This window comes from Falco rusticolus, chromosome 7, assembly GCF_015220075.1.
Source record: "Falco rusticolus isolate bFalRus1 chromosome 7, bFalRus1.pri, whole genome shotgun sequence".
Classification (NCBI taxonomy): Eukaryota; Metazoa; Chordata; class Aves; order Falconiformes; family Falconidae; genus Falco; species Falco rusticolus.
This window is the reverse complement of record NC_051193.1, coordinates 37,129,855-37,150,494: the sequence shown is the minus strand read 5'-3', so window position 1 is coordinate 37,150,494 and position 20,640 is coordinate 37,129,855. Positions and strand designations below refer to the sequence as shown.

The following is a 20,640-nucleotide window of genomic DNA, read 5'->3' as shown; positions in this document are numbered from 1 at the left end:
TCCTCTTTCAGCTTCTACTTCACATGATTCAGCTCCAAGAGAGGGGCACTGACCTCATCTCACCAGGAATATCAAACATCTCCACTGCTTTGATGAACGTTATGGTGAGAGTGGAAAAAAGGAGAAATGTACACATCAGCTGTGTAGTCATGTGTTGGATGTGTCTGGATACATCCTGAGACTTGTGTTTTTGAAATCCAAACCGACATTCATCTTCTTACATATGCAAACACAGAAAAGCACCTTTTGATTTTTGTTTGGGGGGGTTTTTGTCGGTTTTTTTCTGGGGACTCCAATAGCATTTGCACTGGGTCCATAGAAAAATCCATTAATTTTGTCATAGACATAGAACTATATCATATTTACCATCATCATCACTTCTGTATATAACCAAGCTCAGAATGCTAGTGGGCTTATTGTTCCACAGCATGGAATAAGTAATTGTTTCTGGCCAACAAACTCATACCTTTGTATCCTGGTTTATGAATCAGGATTTTCCATCTGAACATTATTTGTGGCAACAATGCCAAGTTTTTAAAATACCTTCTACAAATAAAGTCTGTGTCCCCTTTATTCCTCAGGTCGTAAGGGGCTTCCTGGTAGACAAATTAGATCTATTGTGACACAGACAGAGTGAACAGAACCAGGTTTTCAAGCATCAGCCTGTCACACCTCTTTGTGGACAGGGGACTCACTAAAACAAATCCTGAGAGCAAGCCAAAGAGGGAAAACTGCAGGACCCCCAGGGGATCTTCACCGATGATAGTGCAGGTTGAATCTGAGAAAACAAGTCCTTGAAGTAAGATCAGTTCTCCTTTATGACCTGTTAATCACTATGTGTTTACCTGTCCTTGAGAAAAGAGCCCCTACTGTGCCTTATCAAACCCAGAGGGATTCCCACTGTCCTCAGGGAGGTCTGGGTCAGAAGTTAAACTGAAAACTCCACATGCTCTGTGCTTCATCATTTTAGACTTTAGACTGGAATTGATGTTCGGTGTCCAGTGCTGTAATAGCAGAGAACCACCGGTTTTTATTCATTTATGTTCTTTTAAACTGTTTCTACTGCATTTTTTCTGCTCTGTTGCAGAGCTTGAGACAGTGCTGGCACTGTGCCCCTTCGGTCAGAATCACCTTACAGGAGGACTTGCTAATGCCTGTTGTTAGTGTGTGTGTGCACGTGTTTAGGCCAGGGGAAGGACAACTGTCTCTCCACTGATGCTGCCTTACGGGGTCTTACAGGAAACATCACAGAGTGAACTGCCAAAGCCAGTAGCTTCTGTGCTAGTGAAGGGAATGGGTAAATCCTCAGATCATGGAATCTGGGCTTTCTGACACAGCTGGCATCCCGGTGGAGAGGAAGACGAGGAGCAGGCACTCCAACCACATACAGCCTGGGCAAAGTGAGGGGTTTGTTCTTAGGGACCTGGAAGGGTTCACTCCTGAACTCCAGGTCACTGAGAAGGCTGTGATCTATCAGACAGTAGGACTATCTGTTGAATGTTCTGCACTGAAAATGTTCCGGGTTTCTCTATAAGGAAGTTTATTCTTATATCTCCAAACTGATGGGGAGTAATGCGGATTCCTCTTTCTGTCTGTTGTCACCAGCTCCTCAACTCGGCACATCTCGCTGGTAACTTACCCACCTATTGCGACAAAGCAGCCTTGGTCTTTCACACCATGTTAAAGAAAATAATTAACAGAGTACTTAAACCAGGCTTGGCTTAACTGCAGATTTCAATTGAGTTCAGTAGTAAAAGGAAACCCTAGTAGTTCTACTTCCCCACAGCTAGCCTTGCTCAATGCCTAGTGTTAAGATAAATTATGTTCTTCAGTGTGTAGGATGAAATACAAGTTGCTATCACAGCAGGATGAGTTTGTCAAACACTGCTTACATTATGCAGCAAACCTTTGTTCCCATAGAAGGAAAGATTTTGAAAGCAGATAACTGAGCTGATCTTGGAGATATATTACTTGAGGCCAGGGTTCATGATCTATGTAGCCTCACTCAGTGCAAAGTATATTGCTTTCTCTAACAGCCCTTAACAGGGACTTCAAAAAAACTGTTTTTTTCTTCTGAATAATATATAATCAAATTCATTTCTACAACTTCATTTTCAGTCATCTGTGTTCATTGTTCTCTTATTCCAAGTATTCTTTGGCATGGTTTAAGAACTACTGAAATATTTAATAGCTATTTAAAAGTAACAGCTATAACTACTTAAACCAGACATAAAGAGAAGACAACTAAACGGGTCATTACCTTTACAAGAAAAGTGTTTATGGAGAAGGATTTAAGAGAAACAAGATTACGGATCCAACTTCTCCGCTAGTCTCTGTGTTGTAAAGGAGAAAGCAGAGTGGGTTTGCAAAGTTAAGTATGCGATAAGACTACTCTGAATCTAATAAAATGTTGAAAGTACTGTTAGAGAGAATTTGCAAATTGCTTAGCCCTTGGAAAAGCCAAGCCATTTCTGTGGCTGCTTAGGTAAGGATTCTTGGCTCTAACATCCCAAGTATGATCAACATTTTGATTGTGATGCTTGATTACTAAATGATACTAGTTGTGAACCAGAAAGAATATATTTTCAATTCAGCTGGAGAAAGAAGGGGGAAAGGTATAAGACAGAGTGTCTCTGTTCCCTTGAGATCTATCCAAGATCTTAAGAAATCAATGGAAATCTTTCTATTGAGTTCACTGTGCTCTGGATCACATCCTTACAGAGCTCGCTTTGTTGTCAAGTCCATTCTTTCTTCCCCTCTCTCTTGCTCAATTTGCTTTCTGCTGTTAGGATCTTTTTCCCAAATATTAATAAATCTGTATAATCTTTGGCCTCTAGCTGAGTCTTTCTTCTATGGCACACTGTTGCACTGTATGCATGACTGCATGGTTGAGGGTTGCTCTGGAAATTACTCATAAAAATGAACTGCCTGGTAATACCACAATTGTCAATATGTGTAGGTTGCAGCATTCCCCCTGTGGGCCATTGTAGCAGATCATAAAACCTCATTTCCAGGAAAGTTTCAAAACTTTTATTTTCTAAGGAACATTAATTATCAGAGTCCAGATGACCTGTCCCATTTCTCTATCCACTTCCTCTCTTTTTTTCCTCATCACGTGGTAGTTTGAAGGCAACTGGCAACAGATCACATGTCTGGCTCCTGGTTTTATGCCCTAGTTTCATATCAACGTCAGCTGAAGTGTTTAAAAACAGCAAGACTCAAAAGCCTAATGCCCAAACCAATGTTTGTATGTGACCATTTCCCCATTGTTAAACTTTTGTAACAACAGCTAATTTACAAGTTTGACACTTATGCAGACATATGCTTTGGCATTCTACAGGCTTCCTGAGACTCATGCCCTCCAGCGCTGCTTGTTGACCTCTCCTTCAAACACATTGGCTTTGAGGGATCATCACAATGGCCAAACCACTCTGGACCTACATGGTTGTGAAAACTCCAGTCATGCCCCCATCAGAGTTTACAGTGATGCATTTTTTCACTGACAAATTATATTCTGTTGACACCATAACTTTTTGCAGGTACTTACCAGTTCTTATGAAGCTCTTACCTGGGATAGATTCTCATGCCTAGGATGAGACTTGAAATACATCAAAGAGCAAGAAAACTGTCACCCCTCCCAGATAATCATCCTATCATCAAGGCACTGACTGGTGGCACAGAAGTCCAGATTTCAAGTTTCTGTTCTGCAAGATGTCTGAACGTCAGAATCCTGCATCCCAGGCAAGCTTTCAGGCTACCAAACTATCAGTTATTCTGAAGAACAGCCTCCTCCGTCTCTCCTGTTGGACCTGTTTCTCTTTGTATAAATAATTAAACATTAATTGGAGCAAGGACTTGAACTCAGACTGCCCATTGGACTATTGCATTGGTCTTTCTCCAGGCCAGTGAATAGGTAACTACTTGTACAAACTTGGTAAGTTGCAGAGCAACAGAGGTAGCTGAGGGGGGGGTCCCAAAAACTCAAGAAAAAAAACCCGAAGACTTACAGTAAAGTTATTTAGTAGACTATAAAAACCTGTTTTTCAGTCCTTGACCTAAATAAGGCAGAACAATGACTACTAGCTGTTCCAGGGGAGGCTTTGTCAAATCATCTGCAAAGGTCATGCTTCCATCAAATGTTGAAAAGAGAGAATATTTAAAAGTCGTACTTTTTTTTCTGAAGTGAAAAAAAAAAGGTCCTGTACCTAAACAATTCTTCAAGTTTCTGAAACCTCTGCCCCAGACATGATAAAGGACCTCACTGTTCCAGTTCTGAGTGGAGTGATTTGTTCCTCTGATGCTCTTCACAGCTTTGCGGGCATTTTTCAAATGAAGGCTTAAGTCTATTACTTACATACTATCTTCATATGACAAACAGGACATTTAGTCATATTTAGTCATACAGAAAGATAAATGAAGGCAATCGAAAAATTCAGTGATTAGTGTAAGGTTACCATAAAAGACTATATAAAAGGTAAGACAAGAACTGAGGAGGCTGAGTCCTAATCCTCTTACCTACCCACTATATAATGGTCTGTAATAACTTTAATGTTTATGTTCGGTGGTCAAAAACATTTATTTTCAAACAGCTCTTTGATAAGGAACTTTGATTAAGCTCTTTGATTTGGAACTAAAATCTGTGTTTTAGACAGATTCACCTCTCTACAAGCATTTGATATCAGCATGTTGGTAATCCTGTAGACCATACAAGGTTCTGCTTTTTCTTTAACGTCATATAATACTTCATTTTCATAAGCACTTACATAAATTCAGTTAAGAGTTAACCAACTAAAATATACAAATATGTGGGAGGTTTTATGAAGAACTACAACTTCAAAAGGAGTTGGTTTAGGAGCCATGACCTTATTTTTTGCAATAACTTATGCATCATGAACTTACGTAATTGGCAGCAGATAACATATCACACTCTCAGTCTTATGTCCTTGGTTTGACAACAGTGTCAATTGAAGTATTTGCTAACTGCAGAACTAATGGAGCCTCATAGCTGAAAATGTTTTCATTCCAAAGCTGATGTTTGTATCAAAACATTTTCCCTTTATTGTTCTTTTTTAACATTACTAAAATCAGTATCAGAAATTGATAGGGGTATACAGATAATTTTGGACATCAAGAAAAATCTTTCTGAATACTATTTATCCTAGCGAAATGGAAATATCTGAGAAAGGAATATATATATATATATTTCTAATTAAAATTCATCATAAAGCAAAAAAAGCACACACATGAAATGTTCTTGGAGCTCTAAATTTTTGTTATCTTTTGAGCAGGAGTCAGTGCTAAGATAAATTATTGGGAGATGAGTGACCTGGATTTTAAAACACATTAGTAGGGTAGGTTTGAGGCTACTTCATTTTCCCAGAGACTGGATTAAACAGCAGCCAAGAGGCAAGGCTAGACTGGTCCTCTGTGTTGAAACTGGACACCTGTACCATCCACTGAAAAGGTCAGTCCTCTTGGGACACCGTGATCTTCATAAGCTACAGCAGAAAATGCATAAAGCAATAAATCATACAGAAAGAAGTGTTTTAAAAAGAACCTTACTGACTTAAGGTCTTAACATCCATTTAAATTCAAGGGCAAAGAAGCCCAAATTTACTGAGGCTCTTTTTGAGTAATCTGAAGCTTAGAAGTGAGACTTGTTTGGGTTTTGGTTCAGTACTGTGTATTTTGTGGGCAGCGTTTCTATTTCAATAAATTTAATAATTCACAATGATGTACAATATAAAGGAAGAGAATGGCTGCAGTTTTATTAATTTGAAGTTTTTTGCTTGACCAAATTACAAGTTAATAGCAGGAAACAATCATTTGCCATCATTTTAGTAAAGCATTTGCTATTATGTCACGCTGAACCTGATTTTAAACTGACCTGAAGAGAATCAGTTACATGTTTTGAAATCTGGACAACAGGAGATTACCGCCGGCAATGTAGATTGCTTCGTAGACACCATTTTTCATTCAACTTTATTGAAAACTTTCAGTGTCTGGGAGAGTAAATTGCCACCAATGTAGTTGTAGCTAAACTAGGAGAAGTTCTAAACAGCAGCCAAGGAAGATAAAAAAAAAACATATTAAACAGCAGGAGGAAGGACAGAAAATTAAAACTGGAAAAATTGAAACTGATATGCATAAGTATAAGGGACATACATTATCAAAATCATAGAATTATTTAGGTTGGACAAGATCTTTAAGATTACCAAGTCCAACCATTAACCCAGCATTGCCAATTCCACCACTGAACCATGTCCCCAAGCACCACATCTACGTGTCCTTTAAATACCTCCAGGGATGGTGATGAAACCTCTTCTCTGGGCAGCCTGTGCCAGTGCTTGACCACTCTTTCGGTGAAGACATTGTCCCTAACATCCAATCTAAAGCTCCCCTGGAGCAACCTAAGGCCATTTCATCTTGTCCTGTCGCTAGTTACGTGGTAGAAGAGACTGACCCCCACCTCGCTACAACCTCCTTCCAGGTAGTTGTAGAGAGCAATAAGGTCCCTCCTGAGCCTCCTTTTCTCCAGGTGAAACAAGCCCAGGTCCCTCAGCTGCTCCTCACAAGACTTGTGCTCCAGACCTGTCGTGGTTTAACCCAGCTGCCAACTGAGCACCGCGCAGCCACTCACCCGCTGACTCCCCCCGGGTCCTACCAGCGGATGGCGAGGGCAGCTGGGGAAAAAAGTAAAACCCGTGGGTTAAGATAAGGACAAATTAATAATTGAAATAGAATATAATAACAATTGGAATGAAAAAGGGCGGAGAGAGAGGAATAAAACCCAAAAGGAAAAAAAAACACAAGTGATGCACAATGCAACTGCTCACGCCCTGCTGACCGATGCCCAGCAGGTCCCCGAGCAGCGACCAGAGGGCACCGGACACTCCCCAGTTTAGACACTGAGCATGACGTCCCGTGGTATGGAATATCCCTTTGGCTAGTTCGGGTCAGCTGCCCTGGCTGTGTCCCCCCTCTGTTTCCCATGCCCCTCCAGCCCTCTCGCTGGCAGGGCCTAAGGAACCACAAAGTCCTTGACTCAGTATAAACATGACTTAGCAACAACTAAAAACATCAGTGTGTTATCAACATTGTTCTCATACTAAATCCAAAACACAGCCTTGTACCAGCTACTAAGAAAAAATCTACGCTGTCCCAACCGAAACCAGGACAAAACCCTTCACCAGCCCCGTTGCCCTTCCCTGGACACGCTCCAGCCCCCCCGTGTCTTTCCTGCGGCGAGGGGCCAAACTGGACACAGGATTCCAGGTGCGGCCTCACCGGTGCCGAGTGCAGGGGGATGGTCACTGCCCCGGCCCTGCTGGCCACACTGTGTCTGACACAAGCCAGGATGCTGTTGGCCGCCTTGGCCACCTGGGCACGGTGCTGGCTCATGTCCAGCCATCACCCAGCACCCTGAGGCCCCTTTCCACCGGGCAGCTTCCCAGCCTCTGCCCCAGCCCGCAGCGCTGCCTGGGGCTGGTGTGACCGTGCAGGACCCGCACGGAGCCGGGTGGAACCTCCTACAACTGGCCTTGGCCCATGGATCCAGCCTGTCCCCATCCCCCTGCAGAGCCGCCTGCCCCCCAGCGGGGCAGCGCTCCTGCCCAGCCCGGTGGCCTCTGCAAACCGACTGAGGCTGCACTCGATCCCCTCGGCCGCATCGTCGATAAAGAATCAAACAGGACTGGCCCCAGCGCTGAGCCCTGGGGAACACCACGTGTGACCGGCCGCCAGCGGGATGTAACTCCGTGCACCACCGCGCTCTGGGCTGGGCCAGCCAGCCAGCTTTTCACCCAGCCAGCCTGCGCCCAGCCAAGCCCTCAGCAGCCACTTTCTCCAGCAGAACGCTGTGGGAAACGGCGTCAAAGGCTTTACCAAGGTCTGCGTAGACCAACATCCACAGCCTTTCCCTCATCCACTAAGCGCGTCACCTTGTCATAGAAGGAGATCAGGTTAGACATGCAGGACCTGTCTTTTCATCAACCCATGCTTGCTGGGCCTTATCACCTGGCTGTCCTGTATGTGCTGCATGATGGCACTCAGGATGATCTGCTCCACAACCTTCCCTGGCATTCCCTGGCATTCCACATTCATCAGCTGGAAGAAATACAAGGAGGTCCAGTACTGAAAGAAATCACTAGTATAGCATGAGGCACTGCACCGTCACAGAGCAAGAAAACAAAGCCCTTTGGAGTAGTCTATGCAAATGTCCTTACTCCAGAAGAGATATGGTGGTGCACTTTGGAATCATACAGGAAATCTGGCTTGAAGAGATGTCATAAACTGACTGAATCCATTCCTGTTTCTCTGTGCAGGAACAACTATATTGATCTTATTCCCAAATTCTGTTTTGTTTAGCCTTTTCTTAAAAACCTCTCATCATAGATTTTATTCAACTTCCATAGCGCTTTGCTGCCCTTATCATTACATTTTCCTGAAGTCTGACTCAAATCTCTCTTACTACTAAATAACATTGCATTCAGCTCTGGACAATACATTCCCAAAAAGATCTGGATTGTACCTACATTATCATTTTAGTTCACCCCTACTCATCATGCTCTGTTTCACACCATAAAGCAGTCTCAGATTCACAAGGCTTTCAGAAAAAAATAATCCAAAAGTGTGTTCCAGGAGTGCATCTAATCATCTCCAACCAGTACACACATGCAGTTTGAGGGACCAGCCCAGAACTATTCTAAAACCTTAAAGCATGCATGATTCTGGATCTTAAGCCCTCAGCACCACCCATTTTACTCTACAGGTCCTGTTTTGCATTCACCTCACACTCTTACTAGACCACACTACTTACTAAAGTAGATATAGCTGCTGGCAAACGTTCATTGAAGAACAGCAAAAGTTGTGATGGGATGGAGGAACTGATGTGTTAGGGAAGAGCAGGTCAGATACATGAAGAAGGCAAAAGGAGTTTTATAGCCATCATTTGCCCTGGTCCCTGTGACATCGACTAATTATGGTCACACAGATGTGTAGCCCTTTCCCTTGGGCTGACCAGCACCCCAGGTTGGTCAGCTTGAGGACACAAAGGTGAATTGCAATAGCCAACAACTACACAGCCTTTAAGAATGTCAGATTTTAATTTGGTACCTCAGAACACAACCAAGGATAAGATGTAATTAAGATAAGAAAAAAATATATAGTTAATTTCAGAAGACAATGCACTGTCATGACATCTTTTAAACAATGGAACAGTTTCCCAGACTCTTCGCAGTAATGGATCCTATTTGTTTGGTGCTTTTATAGCCAAATTGGCAAATGCTAGAAAACAGCCTGCAGGATCTAATCTTGCTTTGGCAAGGGATTAGGCTGGATGATCATTTCCATCTAAGCTTCCTCTCAATTCAGGCTGAAGCTTTGGAAGCAGAATCTCTTTCTTACTTTGTATTTGCCATATGAAACCACATATGAGATGGAGCTCTAAGGTATAACTCTTGACCACAGCTAATGCCAGTTAGAGCTCTTGGGGTTTGATGTAAATACCCTTAGAGATGACCAATATGCCTCCGCTGATTTGGGAACCCTCAGAACAAGCCTTTGATACTCACAAAAATGGATGCATGTGTGCGAATGTGTGAGAAGTCAGAGCCACTCTTCCCTTTAAGTTACCCAAGTTGGCAAGAAGCCAGCCAGCATTAGCACAAACATTGGGCAGCACTGTGAACAGATTACTTTGCCCAAGCTAGTACTTCCCACTAAGTCACGGCATGCTGACACTGTGATACAGCTTCTGGATTCAAGCTGACTTGTACCTTGTCAGTCTGCTGTGTGCTCAGAGGAAGTTTTCTCCTGCTCTCATAGAAATGTCTTTAATTGATCTCTAAGTTAATAAGCCAAAAAAAAAAACCATCCCGGAATAACAGAACTTCTCCTTTTTGACTCATTCCATGTGCCTCATCTCTTTAGTGCCTGTCATCAGACTGTCAGTACACTAAGGCATGATTCACCTTTATTTAATGTCTAATACAGAATAAAGCACCTTGACCCAACAGATGCAACAGAGACCCAGAGAATGGCACTGCACTCATGGTCAGCAGTTAAGAGTTTTGCTGGTTCTTTGGGGCCAGCTTGTCCTGTTAAAATTTCTGTAATGTTGAACCTTCTCTAAAAACTTGTTTCTTAAAAACATCCCAGGCTAGCCACCCATAAATGGAATCCTCTAAGCCTTACAAGTCATTTTGAAAAATCACAGCCACATTCTTGAATGGAGAGGCTACATTTTTATTTCAGCAATACGGATGTAAATTAAAATCCCTCCTTCTCCCTTTCTCAAAATTAAAGAACTATGGTCTTTATAGGGCTGTATGTTGTACCCCTTCAACATATATGCATACACACTAAGATCAAGACCACCAACAGCAAATGCAGAATTATATATTGCCGTGTAAAAGATAAATACACACAGAACAAGAAGAAAAAAAATGGAAAACTAGCTTTAAAATTAAGATTACAGAGCAGAAATAACAGGAGAACCACTTAAACATATTGCTGCCCCAAGCGGGTGCAAATTTCAATGGAAAATAACTACCAAATGTTTCCAAAGCCAACCACAGAAATCAAATAAGATTCGACTTAAACTCAAATTATTCTGAAGATTTTGTTATTATAAAGGCACACATGCATATAGTATTCATGGTTATTTCTCAAAATTAGACTCTTCTGGGCTCAAATTTGTGTAACACCAAAAAAGGGGTTTAAAAAGAGAAATCCCTCTATTCTGTGAAACAGTTTCTGGGAACTTTCCTGGAAATCCCAGCAAGACAAGCCAAAGAAAATTATCTATGGGGAATTGCGATTGTTGCAGCAAATATGTGCTTATACTCAGATTCATTTAATTAAGCCCTTTGAGTGAATAATGGGATACAAAACAAGGGACACACTGAAGAAGAGTAATCAATCTCTAACAAGATCTCTCCAGTTATTAACTGTACATTATACAAATATAAATCCAGATCAGCAAAAAGCCCTACTGCACTTACATATTATGATTTTTCAATAGAAGCTTTAAAGTAGCATTTGTCAATGGTGTTAATTTTAAATTATATGACTAGTGACAACATTGTACACTACCCAAGATTTTAGCATGCTGGGAAAATTTCATTTCTCTTTTGAAGTTATATTTCAAAAAAAACAATCATTTCTGAAGGCTATTAATGGGGACAGAGTAAGAGTTGAAAAACACACAGTGAATAAGTTACAATAAAAGAATAGATGTATAACAGACATTAAATATCTAGATTACAAAGCCTGGGTGGCTATTCATTTCTGTTTCACTTTAAATGAATAGTAATGTGTGAAAATTGCACTAGGAAAATAGAAACTCTTCTCTCATAAGCAACACTGCTGTTTTCAAACAACAACTGCACTGTTAACACATTCATTTGTATTGTACTGTATTAGTAAGAGTCAAAATTTGTTATGAACTTGTGGTTATTGAGTGAAGTTCATTGATAGCCTCAGTGAATTCCTTTTGGACAAGCACATAAGACACTCAGCAACTATGGATCTGTGGCAATTAATGGAATTGTCTTTGAGTAGGTCTGCAGTTACATCTGGGCAAAGACTGGTCTCCAGTGGTCCACAAGTAGATGTACATCTACCCATGCTTATTATAGTATGGTTTGAAGGAATGCCACTTTGGAGAAATTATATTAACTCATGGGAAGAATGTGTAACAGGAAGAAGTGCAGGACTCAGAGATGGAGGCTGAGATGCTGCTAAAGTTAGAAATGATGTTGATAACCTTTTAAAGAAGTGTGGCAACAGAGATGAAAAGAGAACCACATGCTTTACATTAGTTTCTGCAGTGTCTAATACACCATTCCTAACACCACAGGTATGCCAGCTTGGACCAGGACATCCAACAGTCTTTTAAAAGGTATGTTTCTCAGTATCGCCTTGAAAATTTGCCTTAGTCAGACCTTGAGTGACTCAGATTACTCACAGTTTCCCACAATATTTTGATGTTCAAGTTATGTATGATACCAGGTTGGATGAGATCAAATAGGCCAGCTGAACAAATTTAATGCATTTCATTTTTCCCACTTAAAAAAAAACAAACAACAACCAACCCAAAAAACAAAACAGAAAAAAAAAAAAAAAAATCCCAAATATATTTTAAAGAGAAGAGTTACATTTTGGGCGCCTGCACATACATTTATAGTACTATCCAGTTACAACTATGGCAATTCTAGGGCAGTTTTACACAGCTCAATTAGAGCAGAAGAGGAAGTAAAAATTTGTACCCCACACTTCAAATGCACACAGGGAGACAAATGCCGCATACAAGCAGCTCTGTCTTACACAGAAGGGAGTGACTTCACCTCCAACATACAACATAGCTGAACTGGCAGAAAGGTGCTAGTAACCTCTTTAGTACTGTCATCCTCATGTACTTCAGGACACAAATGCACAGACTGAACCTCAACATTTACATTGTTCAGCCCTCAAATGGCAAAAATCCATCCAGAATTAAAATATAGTACATCAAAATAACATACAGTAAGTAATGAATTTTGCAGTCTTTACTTAGCAAAACAAATTCTTCACATCACCTTTCCCAGAAAGTGAAGACTGCAATATAATATATGGTGCTAAATTAAACCTTCCACAAACATTACTGACATGTACAGATGTACACTGCTTCAAGTGCTTACTCATCATATGTAATTCAAGCAAACGGCATGTTACTGGGGGCCAAGGGCAAGCATTACAAGAGGATTTTTCAGCTATTCAGAGCTGTGAATCAAAGGTGATGTATTGTTAAATTGAATATCTATACAAAAGGGCTGTGGTTGTGGAATTTGATGGCAATGAGCACTGCACAAATATAAATGTCACCTTATTTACCATCTCTTGTTATTTTTGGAACATTCATTGCAAGGAGATGTACTTAAGCAACATTAATTCTATACTAGAAAGCTCTCTGCAAGAGAAAAAGTTGATTCCAGAACTTTTCAGAAATAATATTTTCAGTTTCCATAGTTCCCACAGCTGGGAAAGAAGCACCTATTCAACTACAGACTATAACAGTATTCATCATATCAGGTCATTTTGGGACACTTCCATGCAGGTGTTTAACAGATTACAGCTTGCTTTCCTAATGGAAAAAATAATGCCTCAAACACCAAATAAAGTAAATAATTTTTACACATAGAATGGAGGATAATATTTAATAGAGTCCTTCTCTGACTGATTATAGCTTGGAAAGAGAAAAAGTTACAAACACCTTCAAAAGTGATTCATTAAATGCTGGTGGCTGCATTGCTGCCTTCTATTGCCACACGCACAAATGTGATCATCCTCTATCAAAGACCAAATGGCCAAAGTGATGGCAGTACCCACTAGTTAAGCAACATCTGTCCCAGTTCCCCAGACGAGATACTGCTCACCGCAAACAGGACTGCTCATTACAGGACCTGTTCCTGTTTCCTTAGTGTACACACATGCTCTTCCAGCTTGGTTACCCCCCAAGATGGGGTCATACCCATGCAGCCCGCTAGGCCTGAGCTTGGGTGGTTCGTTACGAGAGGTGACTCACAGATCTAGGATCCTCCCCTTCTTGCTTCTTAATTGTCACCATGACAATGTCAACACTTAAGTCACCAGTACTGAACATATGCAAGATGTGGCCCAGTTTGTATCTCTTGCAGTTGTTAGCTACGCTGCTTTCAGATGCACTATTGTGTTTGGTTTGTGTTTCTTAGGTTTTCTTCACAGCCATGAAGCCGGAGAGAGGGGATGGGACTAAGACAGCCCTTGTGGCATAGAAAAAATAAGATAGCAACATAATGCCCAGTTCTTCAGATAACAGAACAAAACTGCTTGAAAGGCCAGCTCCAAGGCCACTGTTGAAATGGACTGATGTCATGCCAAGCAAGTGCGTGTTGCAATATCTCTCCGGCAACTCCCTCAAGAAAGAGGATGGTGCTTTGTCGCAGTAGCTGCGGTCATTTGTATACAGAAAACACAGTTACAGCAGAGTTAAACAGCTGGGAATATTCCTAATAACAGAAACATATAAACCTTTAATACTGAAACACCTTTAATATTATGATACACTCTTAGTGTGAATTTTGTCTAAGAGCAACTATTTCATATGCATGGTAATATTTTTAAGCAAAGCCTTCTGAATCCTTTTAAAAGATGTTTACAGTCATTAAAGAAATATCGCATTTTAAAGGTACATTTCTAATTACATACTGGCAGAACCTAAGCTGGAAACATTACCAGCACTATTTTGATAGCAAAAGCTGTGACAGTTTACACCAGCTAAGGTTACCTGCTGTCTGCTGATTATCGTGATCAAACATCATCACAAGAATATGGTCAGCAGAGACGATGTAGAAAACCGGGGTGAAAAAATCGGGAATGAGTTTATGAAATCTGTGAGTATACAGAACAGGACTGGGCTATTTCACTGCAAGACCTGAATGACTTCAAGGACTGAAGCAGTACAAACAGGATGAAATCCAGAACTGCCTAGCTCAGTTTTATGAAGCTGGCAGCAAAAAATGTCACTATAAACTGGGCACTTGCCAGCTGCACGTGGAGGAGAAAAATCTAGATGGTTCAGTCAAATTCAGGGTTAGCATGAGCTCCTAAAGAGAGGCAGCCATGGTAAACAAGTACAATTCAAAACCACACAGGGTATTTCCAGCAGTGAGGGTTGTGCCGGTCATACGTCACTGGAGTACTGTGTGAAATTTAGGTCATCCCTTTCAAGGGCAGACACAGCTGTGCTCCATATGGGGGAGATCCACAGCCACAGCCCTGTCACACGGCCCCCGAGCATGTGCCTGGGCTCCCATGTTTGTGTCTGGGAAATCCCATGCCATGCACTGCGTGAGCAGGAAATCCAGCCTGTGGGAAACGTGAACGACACAGATGGCCAGCGAGTGCACCATCCACCCCATGCCCTCCAGTTGCACTGGGCTCACCAATGTGGGTTGACTACGGTGTGTTGGCTGATACAACAGAAAGGCTCCAGAACTGCTGTATATAAACTTTTCATTTGCCCTTTGGGTTTTAGGTAGGTCCCAGCTGTATTGCACAGCTCTGATCAGATAACACAGCACATGTAGGGTACACCCAGCGTGTCCCTGATATGCCATGCTCATTGCCCAGGTGTTCAGCTGTCAAGCTGCATCTGTGTTTGTCCTTGACTTCCAGACATCAACCAGACTGATGAGAATGATTGTGCTGAACCAGCGACCGTATGCTGTGCCAGGCAATGCTAATGCAAGGAAAAGGAGGAGAGGGTAGAGCCATCTCTTGTTCTCCAATTAATCTCTTCCTATACGATGCAGGAAAATGGACTTGACATGAAACAGGTGTCGAAGACTGCTTCTAGGAGGATCAGAGAAATGGAAAATCCATCTCACGAGAAGAGACTGTGAGCACATCTGAACAAACAGGTGCAGACCAATGTGAGCCTCAGTCGGCCTCGTACTGGCCCAGAATCCATATAGCCTGAATTAGCACGGTGCTAATGAAGTCTCCAGCAGAACTCGCCAGCTCAGGCTTAGCATTACACTGCCACAGCCCTATAGGCACCAGGAGAGGGCCAATTCGCATCCCAGCTCACTCAGATCATTAGTCGAGAGAGCCTGAATCTGCCTGTCCCCACCAGCGCTGACGTGCCCCACAAGAGTTCGGCTTATTAGCTCCAGTGGAGTGGTGCCTAAGGGGACAGCACTGCCCTTGATGATCTTAAAGGTTCTTTCCAACCTAAATGATCCTCTGATTCTTTAACACATAAAGGGGAGGCAGGAAAACTGTCTCAGCAAAGACATAATGTTGGCACACGAGCAAACCATAGATACATCTAGGCTGGAAATACGAATGATTCTAGCCATTACGGCAGCGAGATCCTGGAAGAGCTCTTGCAAGTAATGGAAGCAAAAACGTATCTACTTTTAAGGTGATGCTTGATGTCTCTGAACAGATCTCTGTAATGCAGAGGTGTCTGAAATACTCCTAGATGCCCTATAAGACCCCATCCTGAAAATCTCCGTTAGCTGTGAACTGCAAACCAAAATCCAATGGAAATCAGAAATTTAATTAAAAGCAGCACTCTGAGCCGGCTGCTGGCAGGCATTACGCTGGTAAAAAGTGACAGCTGCTTCATTGGCAGCGCAACATCGATGACTGTAAAAGAGGCCAAGGAACAGGCACAGGCCACCAATGCCTCGGGACCACCCCACTTTGAAGAAGGTATTTGTAAGAAAGGTTTCAGAGCCTTTTGTCTATGCTTTCATCAGCTAACTCCTACTTTAATTTATATTTTGCTGCTGTCTTCCTTTTTTTTTTTTTTTTTTTTTTTTGGCTCAGTGGGAGCATAATGCCAATTAAAATTAGTTAAGAAAGAAAATGTCAGTTTTTCCAAATACAACATAATTGTTCTTAAAAAAATGTTCCCTCGGTACCTAGTAAATCCAGGGTTTCTTTGCAATAAATAAATATGCATTTCAGAACTCCTTCCCCTTTCTACTAGTGGGCTTAGATCGCTTTGATCCATTTTATTCATGTATGTTTTCCCCACTTTATAGAAGTATGTAATTCCCATATAAAAAGGGGGTTATTAATACTTTTTTCTAAAAAAGCACCATTTTCTTGTTTCAAGAAATTCAGACTTGGTTTCAGGTAAGAACTGGTAGCAAGGGATTAGTACTCTTACAAAAACAATTTTATTAAAATGTCAGAAAAAAATGTATAGTTGGATCCTAGGAAGCGGGTTTGCACCTATGTTAATATTCAGAGATAACTGTGGCCCTTAATTTAAGTTTCACGCAGGGTGGTGGACCTCTCCAGCTATCCACAACGATTCACACACTGAGAAAAGTGAACTGGAACCCAAAATTTAGTATCTATTTTTAAAGCAATAATTTAATCTTTGGTTGTTTTTTTTCTGCCAGAGCTTCAGGTGGAAACGATGGCCCCTATGAAATGATGAGCTGTATCACATAGCTATGCTTGTCACAGTTTTTCCCTGTGAAGAGACTGTATTGCTTAGTCTAAGAATAACTTTAAAATTCACAGAAAGTAAGAACTGTTGAGCAGCTAAAAATAAAAAGTCATAGGAGGACGCGCTGTTAGGCATAAACATTGAGACCCTTCAAATGAACTTGAGCTGTTGAGCTAACCTAAACATTTTGGCCCAGATCCTGATCCCAGTGAATTAAAAATTATTTGTGGCAAGAACTAATGTTTCTCCTTTTATTTCTGCTTCCCTGTTAATGACTATCAGATATAACATTGCAAGACTATTCTGTAAACAAAGTGCAAAACTAATCATTTTCAGAGGAGAGTTTTATTCACAGTAGGCTGTGTAGGAAAGGAATCAAGCCTAAGTAAGTAAGCAATGAAGGTAAATAATACACAGAGAAAGTAAAAAGATCATCAGAAAACGCCAGTTAAAAAAATACTGGATATATGATGAAAGCAAAACACACCGTTTACGAGGAAAATTCAACAATTGAGTAAAACGCTGAGTAATTTCATCTGAGCATTAAATTATTTGCAGTTTCCTGCATAAAAGGAAAAAATAGAACAGAAATTCAGGCTCTTGTTATGCCAAAGATCTTTTCTTCATCCAAAAGCAGAGAAGTTAGCAGGTTTACACAATTTTATGTCAATTACAATATTCCATATAAACAATGCATACTTGTCCAAACTAACTGACTTCCACTTCCAATTCTTTCTGGGCAAAGTTTGAGAAAGAAATACTGCATTGCAATATAAAATAAGCAAATTGCATCCATGCAGTTCAGATACATCAAAATCTTTCTATCTGGCTGCAGAGGCCTGTTATTAAGATGTGTCAAACCTGTCCAGAAATTTATTTCTACTATTGATAAACAAGCCATGCATTAAATTAGGAGATTAAGTTGTGCATTCCTTCCAGTTCTTATGTATGTTTGTCATTAATCCAAAACAACATTGCCAAACCCTGACCACAGAAATAGTAAAAATAAATACCAAAGGTCTGGGAAGAGAAATCCTGAGGTCACAAAGAGAAGGTAACTTCAAGGGAGTATCCTGGAAATTAAGACTTATAAATCATCATGGGCTGAAAGAGACAAATTTCAGCAATTGCATAATGCCATTTTACATGGCTAAAAATAATGAGTCGTGAGGCAAATGCCAGGAGAAAAAAAATCACTGGAAAACTTCATAAACATTTATATTCAAAGAAAAGACTTGAAGCAAGTGAGTTATTTGATGAGAGCCTAAGTGCACAGTGATGCACTTCTAGCTTCCTCTTTGGCATGCCGCTTGCTTTTTGAACGGGTCTGTCATGCATAAAGCGATCATTTACACAAAACCAGACCACGTTATGGATGTAATATACATTTTTGTGATGTTGGGGTTAAAAGGTCAGTAGATTAATCATCCCTGTTCTATATTCTAAAGTGGGTTGATACTCCTGCCTTTCTGGGTAAACTCCTCCATTCTTGATAAAATATTTGTTTCTCCACTCTACAGCTTATTCAAAACGGTTAAACCACTGCGGGGTAAAACCATTGTATTGTAGGAAATGAGGGTCACCCTGAAAAAGATTATCCTAGACATGATCCCTAAAGATTTTTCTTGAATAAATGTTTTTTTTAAATGCTATTTTTCCTGCCTTCCCATCCGAGTCTGTCACAGATTGACAATTCAAACATGTGTATCAGCTCAAGCCGGGCACACGCAATTGCCTGAAAACCTGAGAATTATTAAATGAAATTATTTTTAAATTCTTTATATTTTACTGCACTTGCTAGGGAAAGTGAGAAGATGGAAACCACACTCTGGGCCTTCAGCCCTCCTCCTGTCTGTTATCATGCCTCACGGCTTGGGCAACATCCTGATCACAAGGAAGTTGCTGGTAGTTCTGCCACTGCTTGCTCATGGCTTTCGCCACACAGACCTCAGGGCGCTGAGAAGCAGCCTGCAGCAAAGACTGGCAGTCTGCTGTGACACGTCCCCATGGCAAGGCTGCTCAAAGGAGCAGTGTTCCCTTTACCTCAACAAAGCCTGGACCCCGTCTGTCACCTCAAAAGTATCACCTTAATATTTTGAGAAAACACCCTTGCCGTGCTGCCATTTAAAAGATGAAAAACTGACCTTAGTTATCAGCCTGCTGTTCTTATCTCTCTAAACGGTGTTAATGTATTGAAATTTGATGTCATATGCTGAAACTTTGTTATAAAACTCTGCACATGGTGAATTTTGTTACCACATTCTTAGAGGAGATTTAGATTCAAGCAAATTGCATCTACCCATCCTCCTGTGCATCACACCTGAAACTGGTATGAAAAAAGACAATAGAAAAAGTATTTTTTCTTTCTGCCAAGGACTTCATCTGTATTCAGTGCGTATAAAGTTGCCACTTCAGTATAACTCTATGGGGTTCCACTTCTGGACTAGACTGTTGTCTTTGCTGCAGAACAAACTATTCAGATGACTATAATTATACCGTACTACCAGGGGGTCCAGCCTGAGCTCTTGAGCCAAGGCAGCTTTTGAGCAGTTTGCTCGATGGGTAGCAAAGATATGTTTGGCACGGGGGGGTTCTGGATAATCTGATTTCCTACTGCTGGAGGAAGCATGTTAGCAGCTGCTGCTGAAGATGACATTGCTGGCTCCCCCCAGAAGCCGGCTGTGCACCCCATTGGGCTACACTGCCCAGCAGGACCTTGTGACAGCCACTGTCATCTCCTGTACATCTCCTATGCTCTTCCACTACACAAAAGGGTAAGACTACGTACATTTTCCTTGCAGTGAAGCTTGTTCAGGAAATTTCTGCTCTTGACACATTCTCACTATGCAGTTCCACCTGGGGGCAGTTCGATAACATTGCTAAGGCAGTCTGAGGGGATGGTGCTGTTACCTACCCCTGCCTTGGCCACATGCTGTGGCCATTTCTCTTGTGCATTCTCTGCATCACATGTGATCACCTCTTTTTTTGCCATGAGCCAGTTTGGGGAACTAACCTGTCAGGAAATAATTCATTTTTCTAAAGCCGAGCTTTTCTGCCTCCTTAGTCCCCGAACCAGGTCACTGCAGGACACGGTGCAAGCAGAAGTGAGGAAGGATTAATGGGGTGGGAAGTTGCACTGTTTGGCATTCATCAAGTCGAACCATAAGCTGTGCTATTACACACTATTTTAGTGGTCCTACAGTAAACCCTGTCAGCAAAATCATCTGAGTTTAGAACCAGAGTTCTTTAATTGAGAACCTTTTGGTTATCTGGTTTCTACCACAGACTGACAGGCTGCTAGCACAACAGGGGCACTAGCGAGCAGCAGTGTGGAGGCAGGTGCAGAAACCCACTAACGCGTCAGGGGAACTGTACACTTGGTCACGCTGCAAAGCATTGGTAGGTGGCTCACAGACTCAAGAAAACGTTGTTTTCTGCTTACTCAGGCTGAGACCTGAGTGTGCAGTAACAGACCTGTTGTGGCATCAGTCCTCCCTCCAAATTAAACAATTCCTTCCTAGTTCAACCCTGAGTCAGCAAGAAGTGTGGGAGGGGGGAAATGTCAAAAAGCCTCAGTGCAGGGAACCTTTTTTTCATATACAGCGTACTTATCATGTATTCAAAGGTAAGAACGCCCGGGTGGCTATCAG

General features: G+C 41.5%; 2 long non-coding RNA genes across 3 annotated transcripts in view; one reads left to right on the top strand and one right to left on the bottom strand.

The window, feature by feature from the left end:
* Window positions 1-3,866, top strand: part of LOC119151162 — a 49,955-nt gene extending 46,089 nt beyond the window's left edge. Inside the window, exon 3 of the long non-coding RNA XR_005105325.1 lies at window positions 3,341-3,866. This is a non-coding gene — a long non-coding RNA (uncharacterized LOC119151162). The remainder of the gene's footprint in view (window positions 1-3,340) is intronic.
* Window positions 1-20,640, bottom strand: part of LOC119151161 — a 94,312-nt gene that overhangs the window by 2,440 nt on the left and 71,232 nt on the right. Inside the window, exon 1 of one of the 2 annotated variants that reach the window (XR_005105323.1) lies at window positions 3,569-3,654. The exons of the other annotated variant lie outside the window; for it this stretch is intronic. This is a non-coding gene — a long non-coding RNA (uncharacterized LOC119151161). Of the gene's footprint in view, window positions 1-3,568; window positions 3,655-20,640 lie in introns of those variants that run through there. 2 annotated transcript variants of the gene reach the window in all.